Source organism: Sminthopsis crassicaudata, chromosome 4, assembly GCF_048593235.1.
Source record: "Sminthopsis crassicaudata isolate SCR6 chromosome 4, ASM4859323v1, whole genome shotgun sequence".
NCBI lineage: Eukaryota > Metazoa > Chordata > Mammalia > Dasyuromorphia > Dasyuridae > Sminthopsis > Sminthopsis crassicaudata.
In genome coordinates, this window is record NC_133620.1 from 102,869,192 (window position 1) to 102,884,113 (window position 14,922).

A 14,922-nucleotide genomic window follows, 5' to 3' on the forward strand; every position below is an offset into this window, starting at 1 on the left:
ATATATATACACATGCATCTAAAACAACTTTATCCCTCTCCTTTATTTCTTTATAGATTTTGGAAGGTGCTCTATCCTTCTTGATATATAAATGTATTGTTCCTGCTTTAATCCATTCCTGATGAGAACTACCAGCCCTTCTATCTCATCTAATTACTCTGTGTTGGTTCTTGCTATTGCATCTCATTCATGTCGCATAATTACTATTTTTATCTTTTCATAGACAGTTTTGCTTTTTAGAGTCATATCATACTCAGCTCTACTCTAATCTTTCTTTGGACTACTCAGTTACTAAAGTCAGTGTTAGGCATATGGTGTACATTTCCAAGACTAAAACATAAATAATTTGTCCTTATTGAGTCTTTGAAATTAGTCTTTGATGCTGGCTTTTTATGCTACATTTTCTATTGAGTTAAGTTTTATTGAAGACAAAATTCTGAAAATCTGAAAGTTCATTGAATATCCATTTTTTCATTCAACATTATGCTTAATTTTGCTGAATATAATATTTTTGGCCACAGGCTTAGATCTCTTGATTGTTAATATATAGTATTCCAGGACCTATGGTCTTTTTTTGTAGCTGCTGACAAATCCTGTGTAATTCATATTGTAGCTCCAGCATATTTAAATTGTTGTTGTTATTGCTTATCGAATTTTCTCTTTGATCTAGGGGTTCCAAAATTTAGCAATTATATTTCTACATGTTTTCCTTGTAGAATCTTTTTTAAGTGATGAACAATGAATTTTTTCTATTTCTATTTTCTCTTCTTGTTTTATCACTTCAGGATAATTTTCTTTAATTATTTTTTGTATTATTATGTCAAGGTTCTTTATTTGGTCATAGTTTTCAGGTAGTCCATTATGTTTTCTCTTCTTGATTTGTTCTCCAGATCTATTGTTTTTCTTATAAGAAGTTTCACATTCTCTTCTATTTTTACATTTTATTATTTCTTGGTCTCTTTGAACTTCACTGGCTTCTCCTTGCCCAATTCTAAATTTCAGAGTCATTTTCTGCTTTAAAACTCTGGATTTCCCACATGTGCAAAAATGTTTGTGACAGCTTTTTTTTGTAGTGGCTAGAAACTGGAAACTGAATGAATGCCCATTAATTGGAGAATGGCTGAATAAATTAATGTAAATTAATGTTATGGAATAGTATTGTTCTATAAGAAATGACCAGCAGGATGATTTCAGAGAGACCTGGAGAGACTTACATATGCTGGTTCCTTCTTCCCTAGGGTTTTAGCACCACAGCTGGGCCTGGCTTCCTTATCAGCAGAGGCTCCCTCTATTTTCCCAGGCTCAGACGCCAGACCCACCCACCCCCACTATGCTGTGGGGGAAGTGAAAGTTCTTGTACTTGGGCCTGAGGCTACTTCTGAACCCAACTAGCCCCAGAGTTACCCTTGCTGTTTCAAAGGAGTTAATCTGGAGATGATTTCACTTCAGGTGGGTTAATCCCTCAATCCTGGGGATTTTCTGCCCTGCTTCTCCAGCTGTTCTATGCCTAAGAGGACTCTGTTCTGCCCCAAGTCTTACTTGTTTTTTTTTTTTGCCATCTATGTTTGCTCTGAAGTACAATTTTGTTTTGTTTGTGGGGAAAATTTGGAGAGCTTGGAATTTTCTGACTTATTCTTCTATATTCCCAGAATCCTCCTATCTATCTGTATCTGTCTATCTGTGTCTATATTCATCTGTTTAACCAGCCTAACATATATATGAAATCACACAAACATACACACTTATTATTATTTTATTTTATATTTTATTAAATAGATTATTTTTATAATGTATCAGCAATAAAAAACTTTGCTCTTTTCAACAGTGAGGTGCTACAGGACAGTTCCAATGGTCTTGTAATGGAGAGAGTCATCTGCACCCAGAGAGAGGACTGTGGGCACTGAGTGTGGATCACAACACAGTATTTTCATTTTTGTTGTTGTTGTTTTTGTTTGCTTGTATTTTGTTTTCTTTCTCATTTTTTTCTTTTTGATCCATTTTTTTTTTTTTTTGCGTGGTATGATAATTGTGAAAAAATGTATAGAAGAACTGCACGTGCTTAATATATATTGGATTACTTGCTATCTAGGGGAGAGGATGGGGGAAGGGAGGGAGAAAAAAAAAGAATGAAATAAAATTTTTCTTTTTAAAAATTTTATTATAGCTTTTTATTTAACAAATATATGCATGAGAAATTTTACAGCATCGACAATTGCCAAACCTTTTGTTCCAATTTTTCCTCTCCATCCCCTACCCTCTTCCCCAGATGGCAGGTTGACCAATACATGTTAAATATGTTAAAGTGAAATAAAATTTTTCTAAGAAAACTGCTGAGGAAAAAAAATCACTAAAGTCTTTTCTGGTAATTTCAACTCTGTTCCTTACTGAGATCTATGGAGTATCCTAATATAACAGAAAAGAACAGCTGACTTCAAGAAATCTATCTAGTGAAAGAAAAATTTTGCTTTTGGGTTTTGCATTTAGTCTCTTTGAATAAGAGGAGCACCCTGAAATCCAGGCCACCCATCAAGTTAATAATCAAAGCAAATGAGATCCCAAACATTCTAAGTCCGAGGTAAATGAAGGGCTACATTGTTTTGACTACATCATGCTGAATACATTTTGTAGCCACAATGTTAGAAAGCCAGTTTGCTAATCTGTACTATCTACCCAAATTGTGTAAGACTGCAGACACATATGAAGAGTTAAGCAGATAGGAGCTTCCAGCTGTCATCTCTTCTTGTTCCACTAGATTTAGCCTTTCAGATTTCGGTCTTCTCAAACTGTGGCAGCATCCTTGCCTCTAGGAAACTACAAAACACTCCGTGGAGAAAGAAGCTCCCTCCAGGTAGGCCGTGGAGGAGGGAAAGGGAGGCATATCAAGGGGGTGGATGCTAAAATGAAGAAATGGACTAATTTAGGGGGCTGTGGATGCTAATTTCTTTAACATAGGAGAAAGTGGGCAGGTGTCTAAGTGAGTTCAGGGAGATCCCAAATGTCTCTTGCTACTTAAGTGCGAGAAGGGAGATTCTCTATATCTGAGCCTCAGTTTTGCAGCAGAGATGCTGAGTTTGGAGCAAAAAGGCCTGGCTTTGAAACTACCATTTATTGGTTGTGCCCTTTCTGAGCCTCAGACAGTGTGGTGTAATGGACAGAGCACTGGACCTGAGCTCAAAGTCAAGCTCCAACATTCACTTGCTGTGTGAACTCGGGTAAATGACTTAATTTCTCTTAGTTTAGTGTCTTCATCTGTAATAGGAAGCTAATATTACTTGTGCTACTTCTCTCAAGGGTTGCTATGAGGAACAAGTGAACTAATAAATGAAAGTATATAAAGGTATGTAGCAAACTGAAAAAATGTCACGTGAATGACAGCTATTACTATGAATGATCCAGTGATGACCTTCCAAAAATCTTCCTCAGGCTGTCCTTTCCCACCATATGGCAACTTTATTATGTGAGAGAGAAAGCATGAATGGAAGACTTTAGCCTGGGTGGGGCTCAGGAGACCATACTAGGCACAGAATAGATAATCAATAACTATTTCTTGATTGGTTCTTGTTCTATCTCCACTATGGATGTGGATGACATAGAATGAATTATGTAACCTCTCAGATTTAGTTTTCCCTTCTATAAAATGAGGAAAATAATCTCTGCTACTTCCCATTTATATTGTAAGGACTAATTGATGAAATTAATCAGAATTCAAACATAAAGGAATAATCTTCTTTCAGCTTTTCTTAGTATTCTCTTGCTTTCCTCCTTCTACCAATACTTTCCCAAAAATCACTAAGTAGAGAAAATTTGAATTTCCTCACCCCTTTTCTATCCAGTGCAAATTGATTCAACACTATATATATATTAAAATATCTACTCCATACAAGGCTGGCACAGAAAATAACAAAGCTAGAAATGATGCAGTCATGACCCTCAAGCGCCTATGATCACTATAATAAGGGAAAAGGGAGGATATGAATACAAAGGTACAAAAAGAGAATGAAATAAATATAAAAGAAAATGAAAAGAAAAGATCCAGGAAAAATGTTCAGCTAAATTTGAGGAAGAAAATTAGCTTTCTGTTGGAGGATGATCAGGTAAATTTCTTGGAAGCAGCACCTGAATTAGGTTCTTTCTAAAATATAAAGAAAGATCAAGCTAGTAACAATGTTAACAGATTTGAAAACTCATTGTTAGAAGAATGGTGAGAAAATCAGCATAATAATTCCTCATCAATGAAGCTGTTCTGGAAGATAATTTTGCATAAAAAGTTACTCAAATTAATTATAAAATTTTTTGCCCCCAAAATTCTTCTCATAAGATTATAGTTTAAGGAAGTTATTGATAACAGGAAAAAACCGATATTTACAACAATTTCTTGGCAGCGTTATTTGTGACACCAAAATTAGAAAACAACATATCAGCCCACTGATTAGGGAATGCATGTACAAATTATGGTCTATAAATGTAATGGGATATTATTGCTCCATAATAAATGGCTTGTATGAAGAATTCAGAGAAACATAGGAAGCCTTGTATGAAGTAATTCTTAAAGCCAAAGAATAACAACCAAAAAAAGCCCTAAAAGAATAATATCAGAATGACTATAATCATATAAATGAAATCAACATGGAAGAACAATGAAACTGATCAAATAAAACGGTCATTTTAATGTTTTATTCTCAAAGTTAAAGGTGCAAAACTTTTCTGTTAATAATAGATAAGATATGGGTTGGAAGAATAAATGTGTTAATAGGCTTTATTTGTATGTTCGTTGGAAAGTATCTGTCTTGTCCAAATAAAACATATCCACAAATAAAAGAATGAAATTTTTAAAAAAGGATGAATAATGTATGATATTGGGCAAGTTAACTGTCACTTTCTTGACTTTGGTTTCCTCACCTATTAACGAAAGGAGCTGAACTAAGTGATCTGTAAGCTACTTTCATGGAACTGGGAGAGTTAGGAGATATTGCAGCATCAGTCTTCCAACACTTAATCTACCCAATTATGGGCATCCCATCCCATGTACATCTGAAAACATATATTGAGGGCAAACTGACTTTATCCCAAGGCAGCTTATTCTACTTTTGAGTAGAATGTCATTGCTTAAAATTTGTTTTTCTTACATCAAGATTAAATTTCTTTCTTTGAAATTCAATCCATTTCTGATGTTACTAAGACCAGAGAACTGACCATACACATACCAAATACCTGGTAAATAAAGTTGATTTCTAATTTCTCTATGATTCTCTTTAGTCAGAAGTATTAAACACTTGGGTTTCCAGCTGAACCAGATTAAAATGTTAATTGGGAGATATTTACAAAATAAATAAAAAATACAATGAAAGAAAGATATTATTACATTTTTAAAACTAAGTCAACATGCAGTGGCAAAGATTCTTATGCATAGATTAGTGACCCCCATTTCTTTTTTTTATTATAGCTTTTTATTTACAAGCTATATGCATGGGTAATTTTTCAGCATCGATAATTGCCAAACCTTTTGTTCCAACTTTTCCCCTCTTTCCCCCCACCTCTTCCCCCAGATGGCAGGTTGACCAATACATGTTAAATATATTAACGTATAAGTTAAATACAATATATGTATACATGTCCAAACAGTTATTTTACTGTACAAAAAGAATAGGACTTTGAAACAGTGTACAATTAGTCTGTGAAGGAAATAAAAAATGCAGGCGGACAAAAATAGAGGGATTGGGAATTCTGTGTAGTGTTGAAACCCTATTTCATACCACTGCTTTATAGCAAAAAGTGCCAGGGCTAGAACTTCATTACAGATTGGTTTTCGAGGATACTTATTAATTGATTGACCCGTCTATATCTGTGCCTGTACCATGACCAACAATAATTGTTTTCATTGGTTATTAAACTGAATTGAAGTTATTGTATCTAATTGTATCTAATTTTTTGAGTCTTAAAATTTGTGTACCTGTCATAAAATGACTTTGATCATTCCTTTGGGAAGCCCCCGAAATTTTTTATTTTTTAATAAATCCTATGTTTATTTATTTGTTCCTATGTCTATATTTCACTGAATTCTCTAATATTAATATACTTGCTCAGCTATTATCCACTTAGTGGTTCTCTATGTGTTGTACTATCCATGTAGAATATAGCCAGTAAGTGGAGTAGAAGTTTTTGAAGGAAAAAAAATCTGGTTAGACTCAGTAAGGAGCATTATTTTAACAGCAGTATTGATAAACATTTATTAAGTGCTTACTATGTGCTAGGAACTGAGTTAAGATGTATTGAGGAGCACTACTGTCTATGTACCCAGGTTACTTATACCTTCGGAATCTAATACTTAATGTGCAACAAGAAAATGGTATTTACACACATATATTGTTTCTAGGTTATATTGTAACCCATGTAAAATGTATGGGATTGCCTGTCATCGGGGGGAGGGAGTAGAGGGAGGGAGGGGATAATTTGGAAAAATGAATACAAGGGATAATGTTATTAAAAAATACTCATGCATATGTACTGTCAAAAAATTTATAAAAAAAAAAAAAAGATGTATTGAGGAACTGGGAGAAACTGGAAGCACAGAACCAGAGTCTACTAGAATAATCCATGAGAAAGATGATGAGGGTCTGATCTAGGGTTGGTGGCCACATGTGTGAAGAGAAGGGGACAGATCCCAAAAATATTGTGGAGTTAGAAACAAAGAAACTAAGAAAATCTTCATCTGTAAAATATATATAGCAATATTTATGATTCATCTGTAGAATGGGGAAAAGAATAGCATTTACTTCCCACGGCTATTGTGAGAATCAAATAAAATATTTGTAATGAGCTTAGTATATACATGCCAGGAGCATAGTAGGTACTGTATGTATGTTGTTATTTTCCTTGGGTTGTTATTGTAGGTAAGGGACTTTACCAATCTTAAGATATTCTACAAATGACAGTTATTATTTTATTTCTCTCAGATCATCCAGGCCCACCCCTCTCATTTCAGAAAAAGATACATTTTTAATGTTTTTCAACTCATATGATTTCACACCCATTGAAGTTGCCTTGGTTCATTTCATTTTGGAAAGAGTATATGGGGCATTTTCTTCTGTGCTGCTAAACCATATGAGTCCAGAATACTAAAAATATATTCTCGTAGGTGATACAGACAAGTCATATCATTTCTCCAAGTGTCGGTTTCTTTCTTCATTGAACGGGGATAATTTTTTCACTACCTGCCTCACAGGGAGGAAAGCCTTTTATAGAACATAAACTGCTCCAGAAATGAGAGCTATTATTTTTGTTCCAGACCTGTGATTTTGTCGGTTTGAGAAACTCTCAGTTTAAAAACTCTCCACTGATATAGATATGTTTGTAGCTCATAGTCCTATAAAAAACTGCCCCGGACATGGAAACTTTAATGACTAGCCAGTAGTTACAGTTTTGGACTGAAATCTAAGTTTTCCTGATTTCAAAGCCAGGTCTCTAGAGCATGTATTGTTGGAAGTAGAAGGAGGAGGGACTTAGGGTCATATACCTAGTAAGTAAGGCATGTCTGAGGCCAGAGTTGAACTCCAGGGCTGATGCTTTAGCTACTGCAACACTTAGCTGCCCCATAGGTTTTCTTAATCTGGGGTCTCTAAATTTATTTTAAATATTGTTGTGGAAAAATATATTTAAAATTTTTTAAAATGTGTACTTTATAATGATTTCACTATAGTTAATTTTCTTTCTGATCCTATATATTTTATTTTATGCATTTAAAAACATTTTGAGAGAGGTTTCATAGGCTTCAGTAGACTCCTAATGGAGTAAGTAACCAAAAAAGCTAAAAACCCTTGTTCTTGAATTATTATTGTCCTTATTTTTAAATTTTGAGTAGTGTTGAATACACTGTCCATATCAGTATATATTTATCCTTCAATACTTCTCAGTGCTGCCCAAACTAGATTAAAACATAATTGGAAAATACTTTAAAAAAATACAAATATAATACAACATAGACATTAAATTTAGCTTTGGAGATCATTATGGAGACATCAGTGGCCCTACCACTGATTGAGAACTTTTAAAGTGGATTTGATAAAGACTGACATGATCTAAAGATTACCAAATGGAAACAAGATGGAAACATCCAACTTAATCTCTCATTCTCATCATTGATAAGATTTCCTCTTCAGAAAGGATGACTCTCCCCTGAATTAGGCCTCCATCAAATGTCCTCTCACCCAAACTCCCATGTGATTCCTGACCCTACCCGCTTAGCTTCCACCTCCCCTAATAGGATGTGGGGATAATGAAAATTATAACTTGCCTTAGAGATCATCTGTTCCAATCTACTTTTTCCCAGTTGAGTAAATCAAGACTCAGACAGAGCCGATGACTTGCTTAAGACTCCACAAGTAGTAAATAGAAAGAGCACATCCTCTGCCTGCAAAGCTGGTGTTCTTGCCACTATTCTATATATAGCATACTCCCCTCTCCCCTAATTCTTTAAGTACAGTCTTTAAATGTTAGGAACCCTCCTAAATATTTTCCCCCCCTGAGGCTGGGGTTAAGTGACTTGTCCAGGGTCACACAGCTAGGAAGTGTTAAGTGTCTGAGACCAGATTTGAACTCGGGTCCTCCTGAATTCAAGGCTGGTGCTCTATCCACTGCGCCACTTAGCTGCACCCCTCCTGAATATTTCAATTAACATTTAGGATTACTCCATTACAGAATTAGAGATAATTTTTTTTTTTTTTTTTTTTTAAAGATCTAAGAGGCCCTCTAGGTCAGCCCTTAACATTATAGATGAGGAAATGGAAAGCCCAAGAAGGGAAGTAACATATGCAAAGTCATACAGGCAATCACCCACTCCTGGCCAGGTGACTTGGAGTTAGGAGGATCTGAGTTTAAATGAAATCTCAGATGTTGATAGTAGACAAGTCACTTTAACTTCTGTCTATCTCAGTTTCCTCAATTATAAAACAGGGATAATTTTAGCACCTTAACCTCCCAGTCTTGTCATGAAGATCAAATGAGGTAAAATTTATAAAGTGCTTAGTACAGTCAAATCTGAGGCCAGATTTAAACTGGTATTCTATCTACTGCAACACCTAGTGCATTTGTTTTTGAGTTGTTTTCAATCATGTCTAACTTTTTGTGACTCCATTTGGGGTTTTCTTGGCAAAGATACTGCAGTGGTTTGCCATTTCCTTTTCCAGTTCATTTTATAGATAAGAAAACTGAGGCAAACAGGGTTAAGTGACTTGCCCAGGGTCACAAAGCTACTAAATGTCTGAGGCCGAATGTGAACTAAGGAAAATGAATCTTCCTGACTCCAGACCTGGTGCTCTATCTGCTGTCTGACACTTAGTAGGGACCTAATACATGTTTGACATTTAGTAGGTACTTAATAAATGTTTGTTTCCTTTCTTTCTTCCCTCTCTCCTTTACTTCCTTCCTTCCTTTCTTCTTTCCTCTCCCTTTTCCCTTTTCTTTCCTCCCTTTCCTCTGGGAAAGATAGAAAAATAAGTGACACAATCCCTGACCTCAAAGAGATCATAATCAAGTATGCCTTTAGTAGATGTTTGAATTAATGGAAAGGAGAAATCCTAGCATAAAGCAGAAAGTATACTGGACTAACAGTGAGGAGACCTGAGTTCTACAACGATTCCTAACTCAACAATTTCCTATGTCTTGAGCCACTTTACTTTTTAAAGTATCAGTTTCTACATTTGCAAAATAGAGCTAAATCTTTTCTTTTAGATTTCCTATTCAAGATTGTTGTGAGGATCAAAAGAGGCAATGCTATTTGAAAAAGTATTTTATAACTGTTTATATATATGTATATTATATATGTACACATGCACACACACACATATATATAACTAGAATACATATAGTAATGTATCATTGCACTATTAGAGTCCTTCACAATTTGGACCTTCCTCTCTTTCCAGTTTTTTATACTTTAATCCACCCAGCAATGCTAGCCTTCTTGTTATTCCTCCAAGTCCTAATGTTGCATCTTTGCAGTGACTGTCCTCCTACCTGGAATTTTCTGTCTCCTTCCACCACCCTGCTGGTTTCCTAAGCTTGAATACTCAGTTCAATTCTTCAAATGACCTTTCCCAAGTATCTCCCCACCCCATCCCCTGAGAATATCTTTTATTCTGAGATTCCTTTCCATTTATACTGCATATATCTTCTATGTATGTAATGATGTGCTTGTTGTCTTCTCCATTGGAAATGTGGGCTCTTAGAGATCGGAAATTATGTTTGTATCTCCAGTGCTTGCAAAGTGCTGATACACAACAAGTGCTTAATAAATGCTTGCTGACAGACAAGCATCAGCAGATGTTGAGTTGAGGCATCCAAGAATATGGTAAGGCAGCATAACTTTGACGGCATTTTCCTTTTCATCTGCCTATTATATAATAGTCAAATTCAAACAGTCTCTGGCTTGTTAAATTCCTCTTCCCAATTTAAAACCCATAAAACTGAGGAAGAATGGCCCACCATTGTCAGTCAGGCTGTCAGGGGCTATGAAACCTAAATAATTTGTTTTTCTTTTCAAGTCTTCAGCACGCATTTGACTTCTCTTTCCCTCTGCTCCATCCTAGCCTCTTTCAATTTTCTATTCTGACCTCAATTTTAAACCAGTTTTTTCAGAAGCAAGCAAAATAAAAGTGAAAAAACCAGTGTGGGCAAATAGAGGGCCCATTATGACGATTTTGGTACCGACTTCAAATAAGACCCCAATCTGGCTCTTGATTCAAGGAAAGAGAATTTATGGAAGTTTTGACTAAAGGCCCAAATTTTGGAATGGATTTATATGAGCTGGTTCTGGTTCCAGAGGAATCTCTTTTCCTTAAGGCTTCAAGATCCCATGAGGCAAGGCCATTGAATAATCAGCCCAAATGATACATGTCAAGTATCTTAAAAGAGAGCCTTAAACTCCCTTTCTTTATAATGGAATAGGGACCTCCAAAATTACACACACACACACACACACACACACACACACACACACACACACACATTCCATTAGCTTGTTTAACAGTTTGATTCCCCCCTCAAATGCTAAATTTACTTTTTTTTTGTTTACTCCCTCAAATGCTAAATTTACTTTTTTTTTTTTGTTTACCCCCTCAAATGCTAAATTTACTTTTGCTTGGTGGATGGGCTTCATACATTAACAAATGTTTCTATAGTTACATAAGATTTTAATAATCATTTGAAAACTATTAGGTGTTGAAATAATGGTATCTCTTGCAATTTCTAGACATCCTGTGCTGGGTTTTATCTTTAGAATTTACACCAAATAGATATATAGTCTTGACAAAAAAAAAAAAAAAAAGCTCACTTATTTGATTACTTTCACCTTCAAACCCTATCCTGTTCTGGACTTCCCTATCTCTATTGAGGACACCATCATCTTCTCAGCTTCCTAGGCTCACAGTCTATGTATCATCAACCCCTTTCTCACTCACCCCATGTATCTAATTTGTCGCCAAATCTTATCATTTCGAACTTCACAATTCTCGCTTCCATCCTCTTCCCTCTAGTCACATAGACACCACCCCAGTACATCTCTCATCACTTCTTGCTTAGACTATTGCAATTGTCTTCTACTTGGTCTTTAATTGCTAGAAGTCTTTGACAATTCTAATGCATCTTCCACTTAACAGCCAAAGTGATTTTTTGAATTTTTAAGTCTGATAATACCACTCACCTATTCAATAAATTTCAGTGATTACTTGTTACCTCTAGGATTAAATATGGTCGTCCACTTGGCATTTAAACTTCGGCATGATTTGCCCCTTTCTTACTTTTCCAGTCTTCTTATACTTTACTCAGTAACACTATTCCTCTTGTTCAAGATTCATCAAACTCCATTTGCTATCTTCATGCTTCTGAATCTCCTGAACCCCACTTTTTGTTCCAGCCCCCTCCCACCTCATTTCTACTTTTTTTTTTTTTTTTTTTTTTTTTTAAGGAGAAACGGGTTAACAGGTGAAGGAGCTGGAGAAATTAGTGTCTGTACCAAGGCTGAGTGGTTAGTCCTGAAGTCACTCAGATAACCAGAGAGTGTTGCATTAGCCAACAAGCAATTATTAGGCACCTACTATATGTCAGGCACTGCGCTAAGTGCTGAGGGATATAAAGAAAGGTGAAAGAGTCCCTGCTCTCCAGGAGCTTGTGGTCAATTGGGGAAGACAAAGCAAAAAGAATTATGTACAAATAATCTAAACAGGATAAGTTAGAGATAAGCAACTGAGTAAAGCAACTAGAATTAAGGGGAATCAGGAAAAACTTCCCATGGAGGGTGGAATTTTAACTGGGATTTAATTGAATCCAGGGAAATCAGGATGGAGAGATGAGGATGGGGAGACTCTCAGGCTTGGGGGACAGTCAGAGATCATGCCCAGAATCTGGATCTGAAATGTCTTCTTTGAGGAGGATTAAGGAGGCACTGGATTACAAAATATGAGTAAGGATAAGAAGATTAAAAAAATAGAAAGGTCCTGGCTATAAAGGTCTTTGAATGCCAAATAAAGCAAGGTATGCTTTATTGCACTTCATTTTATTGTGATTTGCAAATAATTGCATTTTTTTTTTAATAAATTAAAGGTCTGTAGAAATTTTATATTGAGCAAGTCTACTGGCGCCATTTTTCCAAAAGCTGTGCTCCCATTGTGCTTATGTGACACATTTTGGTAATTCTCATAGTATTTCAAATGTTTTCATTATTATTCTATCTATTATGGTGATCTATATGAACTTTCCTATTACTATTGTAATTATTTTGGGATGTCAGGAGCCATGGCCATGTAAGTCAGCAAACTTAAATTACACACACACACACACACACACACACACACACACACACATTGTATCCTGACCACTCCATTGACCTACCTTACCTGTCTTTCTTTCCTCAGACCTCCCTGAGACACAACCATATTGGAGTTAAGCTAATTAATAACTCCACAATAACGTCCAAGTGTTCAGATGAAAAAAAAAAAAAAAGAGTCAATCTATGAGGCAAACTTCACTGTTGTCTTATTTTAGGTAATTACCACAGCCACCCCAACCTTCAGCAACCACTCAGCCATCAACATTGAGGTAAGCCATCCGTCCTCACCAGCTAAAAAAGTTATGCCTCCCTGAAACCTCAGATGATGGCTAATATTTTTACAATAAGGTATTTTAATGACCTAATAGATTATAGTATTATGCAAATATAATTTTTATATACACTGAGAAACGGAAAAATTTGTGTGACTTGTTTCATTTCAATATTCACTTTACTGCAATGGTCTGGAATAGAACCTTCAATGTCTCTGAGGTATGATTGTATTTGATCCTGGAAGTGATAGGGAGCCACTGGAATTTATTGACTAAATGATTGGGGGTGGGACGAATGGAGACAAGACTCAAGAGAAGCATAAAAAGGTAAACAAGAAAGAAATCATAAGAGATGTAATAAGGTTAAATTGTTTATATTCCTGCATGGGATAACTGTAGCTCCCCCAAATTTTCTCATTATTAGGGTAGTTAGGAGTATACATAAAGAGAGGGCAAGAGTATGAGTTGAATATATGAGATAATAATCTAAAGAAATTGCAACAACAAAAACAAAATTTAGGAGTGAGAAAGAGGAATTCATTGGGAGAAGGGTAAAGGGAGAAGTAGAATGGGGTAAATTATCTGATATAAAAGAGGTACAAAAGAGCTTTTACAGTGGAGGAGAATATAAGAGAGGTCAGGGGAAGTGCATGAGTCTTACTCTCATTGGAATTGTCTCAAATAGTAAATAACATTGTTGAGTTAGAAATCTATCTTACCCTACAGGAAACTAGGAGGGGAAGGGAATGAGAGAGGGAGGCTGATAGAAGGAAACACAGACTGGGGGAGTACAAGTCAGAAGCAAAAGCACTTTTGAGAATGGTCAGGATAAAAGAAGAAAGAGAGTAATACATAGTAATCATAACCATGAAAAAAATTTATAGCAAGTTTCTCTAATAAATACCTCATTTTTCAAATATATTGAGTCAAATAAGAGCCATTCCTCAATTTACACATGGTCAAAGGATGTTAATAGACAATTTTCAGATAAAGTAGTCAAGGATATTATTGTCTTTAAAAAATGCTGTAAGTTATTATTGATGAGAGAAATGCAAATTAAAATAGCTCTCAGTTACTTCTCTATTAACTATCAGATTAACTAATATGATGCAAAAGGAAAATGAAAAATATTGAATGATATGTGGGGAAATTGGGACACATACATTATGGGCAAAGTTGTATACTTATTAAGCAATCTGCAGAACAATTTGGAAAAGTCTATAAAATCATGCATATCCTTTGACTAAGCACCCCCCAGGTCTATATCTCAAAGATATTTTTTAAAAAATCAAAAAGGAAAAGAATCCATATGTGTGAAAAAATATTTATAGCTGCTCTTTTCATGATGGAAAAGAATTGGAAATTGAGGAAATATCCAACAACTGGGGAGTGGCTAAACAAGTTGTGGTATAGTAAATGATATATTATAGACTGCAGTTGTGGACTGAAATGGAATACTATTGTGCTATACAAAGTCTAAGTAGGATGCTCTCAGAAAATCCTTGAAAGTCTTACATAAACTTCTGCAAAGTGAAATGAGCAGAATCAAGAGAACATTGTACATAGTAATAGCAACACTGTGATGATCAACTGTGAATGACAGTCATTCTAAGTAATACTGTGATCCAAAATAATTCTGAAGAACTTATGGTTTTAAAAAAAAGCTATCCTTTTCCAGAGAAATAGATGAAATCTGAATGCAGATCAAAACATTTTTTAAACTTTATTTTTCTTGGGGTTTTTTTGTCTGTTTTCTTTTACAATGTGAATAACATGGAAATGCGTTTTGCATAACTGCACATGCATAGTATATATCAAATTGCTTGTTTT